This window comes from Equus caballus, chromosome 28 (assembly GCF_041296265.1).
Source record: "Equus caballus isolate H_3958 breed thoroughbred chromosome 28, TB-T2T, whole genome shotgun sequence".
Taxonomy (NCBI): Eukaryota; Metazoa; Chordata; class Mammalia; order Perissodactyla; family Equidae; genus Equus; species Equus caballus.
In genome coordinates this window covers 12657301-12665507 of record NC_091711.1, presented here as the reverse complement: position 1 = coordinate 12665507, position 8207 = coordinate 12657301, and the positions used below count along the sequence as shown (strand labels likewise).

The 8207-nt window shown below is 35.3% G+C and overlaps 1 protein-coding gene across 2 annotated transcripts in view; it reads left to right on the top strand.

Moving 5' to 3' along the window:
- Positions 1 to 8207, top strand: part of PAWR (pro-apoptotic WT1 regulator) — a 109395-nt gene that overhangs the window by 1508 nt on the left and 99680 nt on the right. The gene's annotated exons all lie outside the window — the stretch shown is intronic.

The window sequence follows — 8207 nt, the reverse complement described above, 5'->3', positions numbered from 1 at the left end:
GTGCAAAGACCGCTGGTGGCTCCCGAACTTGGCCATCTAGACTTGTTCGTCTGTGCCTGCTTCATCAGTTAGAAAAATTGATCGATGGTGCTGACGACGTGCTCTATTTAGTTTCCCACGTGTCCGTCTGAAGTTATCAGATTGTTTCTCTCCTCTTCTCTGTAATAGTGTTTAACAGCACCTGTGAGGAAAACGTGGCCTTAGCACTATCCAGGACAGCTTTATCTTTTTATCTCTCATTGAACCCCAGATGAGTCTATCCAAATGAGCGGATGCACTGTTTCATGTGTAAACTAGCTTTGTAAATGGCGCTCTGCAACACACGCACGCACACTTTTTCTGAGTGATATTTAGGACAATAGGAACGCTGGAGCTCCCTACAGTTGTTTTTGCTGAGATGGTCTCCCATTTAAGTATTTGGCTATGTGTGTTCTGGAGAACGTTTGTGGTAGAGTTGGTTTTGTGTGTGTGGTTTTTTTTTTTTTCCTTTTGTGTCTTCAGCAGTTTCAAAACATTTCTGCAGGCAGCAACATCTTCCCATTAGAGTGACTGGTGAAACAATTTTGCTTACCGCACCTCTCTCTACCCTCAACAAAACAATCCTAAACCAGTTTTGGTTGCTTTAATAGTAGCTCACTGGTTTGGGGAATTAATTCAGCAACGTTGTTTCACCCAAACTAGTTGCATCTTTTTTTCATTGGCTCTTTAGGATTTAACTTTTTTTTTTACTCTTGGCCTTCTAATTTATTCAACTTTGACACCCAGTAAATAATTAATAAGGATTTACTAACTTTAATTTCGGCTTACATAAAAGCAATTGGAGTAAGTTAGGGTGTATTTCAAACATACCCACATTTTTAAGTCTTAATGTGAGTTTCATACCTGGGAAGTCAGTGTTTGTCTTTGAAGGGTGTATTTTTATGAGTGTTGCAGAGAGATTTTTCTCAGCCAGCAAAACTGTGCTCTGTGGTTTGCTACTTGCACAAAAGATCTGTTATTCATTAAATTGCTTTAAAAGGAATTCGTAAGAGTGGTAATCAAATTTCTAGGATTTTTTTTAGTTAAAAATATGAAGATTGAGGGGAAACTGAAGACAAGGCATTGGAAAAGCTACATTCCTCAACTTTATTTTTAAAAGTAGCTGATGGTCCAAATAAAAGAATTTGTCATTTTCAATCTTTTCCTCATTGTTCATCTGTTAGGGGTCTTATTTTGGGAAATATCTTGGCAGATGTTAAACTTCATTTTTTGTTTGGCTGCTTGTGCTAAAATTGTTACTTCTCAAGTACTTTTTTTTGATTTTGTTTTTTAACAAGGATAATGTTTACTGGGGGAAATAAGTGTGGCATATCTTGTGAGATCCTAAGAGACATCCTTTGTTAATACTCCTGCTTTGGGTAAGGGAACATAGTGCCGAGAATGTAGATGCCTCCCCACTACAATTGAGCCTAATACTCTGGAATGTTTTCCGTTTGGGTGTTGGCAACTCCTAAATTTAATCTTCCTTAAAAACAAACAACCCAGGGTACCATTTTTTGTCTGTGGAATTTGAACCTTTTTTATTGAATAGGGAATTGAGGATTGCTTTCTTTCTGTGGTAACGGTGGCCGTATCTGTTTCTTGCCACAGGATCCAGCGAAAGTGGTAACGTTTTAGCACAGTCCCTAGTTAGCAGGCATACTTGAGTGCCTCCTCCCCATATATTCAGTTTTTTAAAAACAATTTAAGTCTTTCAGATTATCTTAATAATGGTAAAACATGTAACAGAACTTTACAGGTGAACCATTTTCATTTCTTTAGGTTGTTACTTTCTTAGAATTGGGTGTGATTCACTTTTCTTAGTAGTTTCAACATTGTAATGCCAGTTGCTCTGGAGTTTCTTGTGTAATACAACTTCGTGCTCCTGCTTTAAAAATTCATATAGTATTTTACAATATTTTCAAGTATGAAAATTGTAAAAGCAGAAAAGCACCAATCTGTCAATATTCAAAAGGAGACTTTTATGTATAATATTAAGACTCTTATTTTCAGGCAGTGTTCCTAACCAAGTTTATAGTAGATTAGTATGTATCTTGTATGCAAAGAGCCTATTTTGTTGGTTGATAAACATTTGGTTCTTTCAAGAAATATTTATTAAACATCATTGTGTCACATTCATTGTGCCGTTCCTGATTTTGCTAATCACGGAGTGTTATACAGTTGTTCTAAAGGTACCTGACAGCAGCAAAAGATATCAGAAGCAGCTAGCAGGTAGGTTAGCAAGGAAGCAGGTCAGAAACTGAAAGTGGTAGATGGGAGTGGGATACTGGATGTGTTGACTGTAATAAAAAGTGCGGATATACAGATGCTCATTAGTGAGTTAAACTTCAGTTCTTATTTACTAATTTAGATATTTTTTAAGCTTTTTTCTAAATTTTTACTTTTCTTATTTTTTTGGAGTAAGAGCCCAACTTGGTTAATTTGTGTGGGACATACTTCCTGCCAGTAATTTTTGTATACGTTTATTAGATCAAATGTTCATTACATGTCTGTGTTTAAGGCACTATCATAAGCACTGTGGAGAAGACAAGCAGAATAAGGCAGTGTATATTGTCAAGGAGCAAGACTAATCTAGGAAGAAGAATAAGGCATAATTATACGAGAAAACTTAAGTACTGATTTAACAGTTTAAAAGTCATCTTAATGCAGCATGTAGCTAATTGTTTATTAGCAATATTGTGTATTTAAGGGGGAGAGATGATTGGGCTGAGAGAAGCTATTGAGGATGAGGGTCTTGAGCTGAGACTCATTTCTATACCTATGTATTTATACACATGTTCACACACATTTGACAGTCAGAGTGCAGTGGTTCTTATCTGTGGCAGCACATTAATATCATGTGAGGATCTTACGAAAATGCTCCGTCATGCTGATTACTTGCCCTCTCCCTTCCTGACCCCCTTCTGATTTAATGGGGTCTGGGATGGATCCAAGGTGTGAATAGTTTGATAAGTTTCCACGTGATTCTAATGCGAGTCAGGGTTGAGAACTGCCGGGCTGCACTCTGGGGATGCAGAAATGAATAGGACACAGGCCTTGCCCACACAGTGCATTCAAGTAGTATGAGCAAATGTAAGAACCGTGTTAAATACAGCCCATTTCCTGAGCAGGGTACCCACCTCTAGGAGGAAAGGGATAGTTGAGGAGGGCTTCCGAGACAGGGCCAGCTGTTTCCAGAGTGCTTGTGAAGTTACTGCCGTTGAGTAGGCTTGCATGATGGATTAGCAGAGATGCTTACCGTAGAAAATGTAATCTTTCAATAGGTAGAGGTGAAATGATGCTGCAGTTTTGATTTAAATATAAAAGTTAACATATATTGAAACTTACTGTTTTCATAGTGGCTGGCGAAAGTGCTTTATGTGCTGTCTTAATGCTCACAGCAGTCCCGTGTGGTAGTTACAGGTGCTCTTTGTCCCCATTTCTGGAGAAAATGGAGGCTTAGAGAGAGTGACTCAAGATCACATGGAAAGTGAATAATTGTAGAGCAGTATTTGAAGCGTTTTTGCGTATTTGTGCATCTAGGGAGGGGAGTTTTTAAGAATTAACCAACCTTGCATTATTTATTTCCCTAGATTTTTTCCTATAACTTCTGAAAAGGAAAAATGGTGAAAGTATGGAATTGAATAGAAATTAAGATCAGATTTGTGGGCTCAGAGATTGCTTCTGACCCTCTAATCTATAGTTTGCTTGGCAAAATCTTAAGCACCAGGCCATCAGCGAAATAGAAATCTGTTTTGGCCAGCAGTCAGAAATGTGGATCTGTGATTTTACTGAAGTGATATGTTGTTTTCCTGTCAAGATTGGGTTATGACACCCACTCCGTGGTTTGAAGGAGCACTTAATGTATAGAAAGCACTTTTAAGTGAAGACAGTTTAAGTTATAATTATTCAGCATGTTTACTGACCATTATGTAGGACAAGTTACACTTAGTAAATCTTATAAATCCAGGTAGATTGAGAAATCCCTTTTGGTATGCCCATTATATTCCAGACTGTCTACCTGTCTATGTGATGAGTCAGGAGAGGAACTAACAGTGACTCAGAGTTGGGAGAAAATTGGGCTTGTGAATAGGGTAGATATGCCGTAAGCACTGAGGCTCCTTAATAAGATATTAAGCCCAAGTTTGCTAAATGTTTGAGCTCGTTGATAAAGTAAATTGAAATTTTAATATCAGGATTTGTAGTGAGTTGTCTAAGGTGGAATGCTTTTTTCGTAAAAATAATAATTATGTAATTAAAGTAGATGACGTTTATGGTGTTCTTATTAAGTGCCAGGCACTGTTGTAAGCAGTTTACATATACATACAGTGCATTTAATTCTTGCCACAACCCTATGAAACAATGAGCAGAGGGTCAGCTCCTTTCTTGCCTGAGGTCACATGTGGGTTAGGAAGCAGAGTAGAGAGAGTCTGCCTTCAAAGCCTGGTGGTTAAGAGCCATCCTGTTATATTCAGTATATTATGTACTGTGTACCTAGTTTAAGAAATACAAAGATTGTTTTAGTAGTAAAATAGAAGTGCTAATATATTACTGTAGAATTTGAAAATAGCTGTATTATGAAAGGTAGATGAAGTGAGACTTACTGGAAAAATTTGAGGGCAAATAAACGTATAAACAGTGGCATTTAATTCCTTATTTAAAATCATTATCAAGTTATTTATATATATATTTTTTATTTCTGTATTGGTTTTTAGCACCGGTGATATAGACCAGAAAATAATTATACCATTTAATAGTAGTGCAGATATAATGTTTTAGAAGTTTAAAATTATTGGCAAATGCTGGAGTTTGAAATTTTTTAAGTGCTTTTTTCCTTTTTAAAAATTGAGATATAATTCACATGCCATAAAATTCACCCTTTTAAAGTATATAGTTCAGTGGTTTACAGGATCTTCACAAAGTTGTGCTCTTGAGTGCTTTTATGTTTGCTTCTTAATTTTTCATTATGTTCCTGGAACCTGTAGGACCTCAATTTTAGCTCCCCATTCAGTAAGGTGCAACAGTAGTCAAACCATGAGAAGTTATTAAGATAATTTGGTACCATCTTTTCCTGCATTTCACAGAGAAAAGGAAATTTTGGTAGAATCTCCTGAGTTTTAAGTTTCTTAAAACTTGAATGTCTACTACCATTTGTTTGTACTGGAGTTTAGTTTGAAGTATTTAAATGAATGTAATATTTTCAGTTTATTTAAAATTTCACATATCTTTCATGGAGATCTGCAAAGCTCTTCTATCTAAACATTTGGCAGCTTTGATTCAGAGTGAAAATGGAGTTGCAGACCACCTACAGCCTTAATCCTATTACTTCAATCAGCGTTCCAAAAGATGTGGCTGGGCGTGGGGGACCACCTGTGCCAGTGTCGCCTGTGTTGTTTATTTAAAATGCATTTCTAGGATCCACCTGAGTCTGGGGTGGGGCAGGGTTACCTGCATCTGCATTTTAACATGTTCCTGAGTGATTCTTGTGCACATTAAAGTTAGGGAAGAACTGACTTTAAATGCCCTGTACTGGTTTACTGATGTGTCAAATGAAATTGATAGTGATTATCTAACAGGATTGTTATGGAATCAAAATAATGCTTGTGAAAATGTTCTAAAAATGGCCAATGATAAATTATAGTTGTTGTGTAGGTTGCATTGATAACTGGTTGTTGATGTCTAATGGAAATTTCTTAGATTTTAAACATTCTCATTTTTTTCCTAATTAAAAGCGTCATAGATATTTTAACAGACAGGTTGAGATACTTGGAAATTCAAAACACCTTAAACATTAATGTAATGTCATATATTTAGTGCAAAATGTTGTGTCTGCCTTGCTTGTCCAGAATTTGTTAGAGGCCTAGATTACAGAAAAAAAAAACTTGTAACACTTAATGTGTAATTTGAACTTTACTTTTGCTCATTTTTTGTTTTTACGTATCTTTAAGGGAAAATATATAATTATGTTTATAAGTGTATTTAATAGGTTGCATTTCAAACTCTTAAAACAGGTTTTGTCCATCTTATCAAAATATTCTCAAGTATGAGACCTTTTTCCTTTTGTTTCCTATCAATTATTAGACCTGTTGGTGTCCTTGGCTAGCCAATTGATGATTAATATATTTGGTTATTGATGAGGCACCTTTCAGTTTAAATCTTAGCTTTTTGTGTTTATAGCCATATACCTCCTGGTATAGAATCGAGTCTCAGGCATCTGTTACATTCCCCTTAGGTTACTCAAAAATATACTAGGCACCATGTCTGAAGGAAATTGTAAGAATAATTTCTAAAAGCAAAATTATGTACTTTGGAGGTAGAAACAGCTTGAATGAATTCAAAACTTAGCATGTGAATTTGCTAATAAACATTTGTGATAGTCTTTTGAAATTTCCTTTATCAAATTTTTATGGTCACAGTGTAGTTTTCAGTAGTAGTCTCATTTGTCTTATACAGTTGAATTTAAAGGAAAAGTTCTGTTGTATTCTGAAAGTGATTATTTTGTTAGGGTTTTGCTAAAATGAGTGGAAAGGAGAGAATTTATGTTGTAGATTACAATTCTGTGATAGCTAAAAAATTTTTTGTAGGTTTCTATATAAACTCTAGGGGACTAACTGAATAAGATAAATAAAAGTAATAAAATACAGTTTGAAATACAGAATGAAAACATGTTTTGTAATAAAATTAACTTTAAAAGATACCATTTAATATTAGCCTTATCTTTGGGCATGTAAGTGAACTACTTAATCTTATTTGAGGCATTTGCAGGTTATATAAAGTGTGAAAAAATTTCCTATTACTTTTGGAATTTCTTGCAGAATATTTTTAGTAATATTTAAAAAGAATGGGAATCTCAGTTATGAAGAACAAAGTTAATATTCAGAAGATGGTACTTGAGGAATATGAATAAAAAGTAAGATTATATTAGTTGAAACATTCAAAGAAGTTACTTTAGGTTTCAAATTCTTGACAAGACTTCTTGATATCCTATAATGCAAGCAAAAGTTGATCCAAACCAAATTTATATAATCTTAGATTAATTTTTTTCTGCTGGTAAACGTAGTAAGTTTAAAAAAAAAAAAAAAAAGTAACGTCTTCATTGTAGTTCCCTTGTGGAAATACAAGAAAAGATAGAGAAAATTATCACCTGTTATCTTAGACATGTTAATATTTGTTTCTAATCCTTCTTCTGTGTAGCTACATAAAAAAAATGGAACCACACTGTACAGATTTGTGTATTTATTCACTGTGAGTATTTTTATGGTGTTATTACTTAAAAAATAAAAATGGACTTTTTTTTTGTTGTGGTAAAATACCCATTACATAAAGTTTACCATGTTAACCAGTTTGAAGTGTGCAGTTCAGTGGCATTGAATACATTCACGTTGTTGGGCAACCATCGCCACTCTCCATGCCTGTAACTCCCTCACCTAGTAAAACTGAAACTGTACCTGTTACGCAGTAACTCTCCGTCCTCCCCTGCTCCTGACGACCACCATTGTACTTTGTCTTTAGGGCTGGATATGTTTGTGTAATATGGGAGTGGACCCTATTACTACTCTGCCCTATTTAGCTTTCTGATTGGCAGATAAGTTGTCTGAAGATAAACAGCTATTTATTTCTTTTCATATATTGTGTTTCCTGAAACAATCTTCAAGAAAAGTGTTTGGGTCCTTCAAAGAGTCTCTTAGGTACTAGAACTTTCAGATAATTGTGAATGATGCCTAGAGGTGTTTTTTTTTTTTAAACTTTCTCTGTAGCCTTTGATTTTGGTGGGAAATTGGTGATCAGAGCTGCAGTAATTATAAGTGTGAGTAAGCTGTACCTCAACATACAAGTTATTAAAACTGAGCATGGTATGCAAAATCAGACAATAAACACCACAGGGCATATGAAAAAATAGAGTTGAGTGCATGACGCTCAAAACCTCTTGTCAGTGATATATAAAAAGATAGAAACCTGATAAAGACCAGCACAATAGCCTATGTTGAATGGTTAAGAAATACATAAGTACTGCATTATATATGAGACTTTACCTTGAAATAGACCTGAGGTTTGGTTGTAGAAGTGGGTGTCACAGGGTCGCAGCTTGTGGGGTGGTGGAAGAAGAGGTATCTGAAAGTGGACTGAAAGCATAACACTAGACATGGGTGTGGGTGGCTTACAAGAGGTGCTGTAACACAAGTTACCTG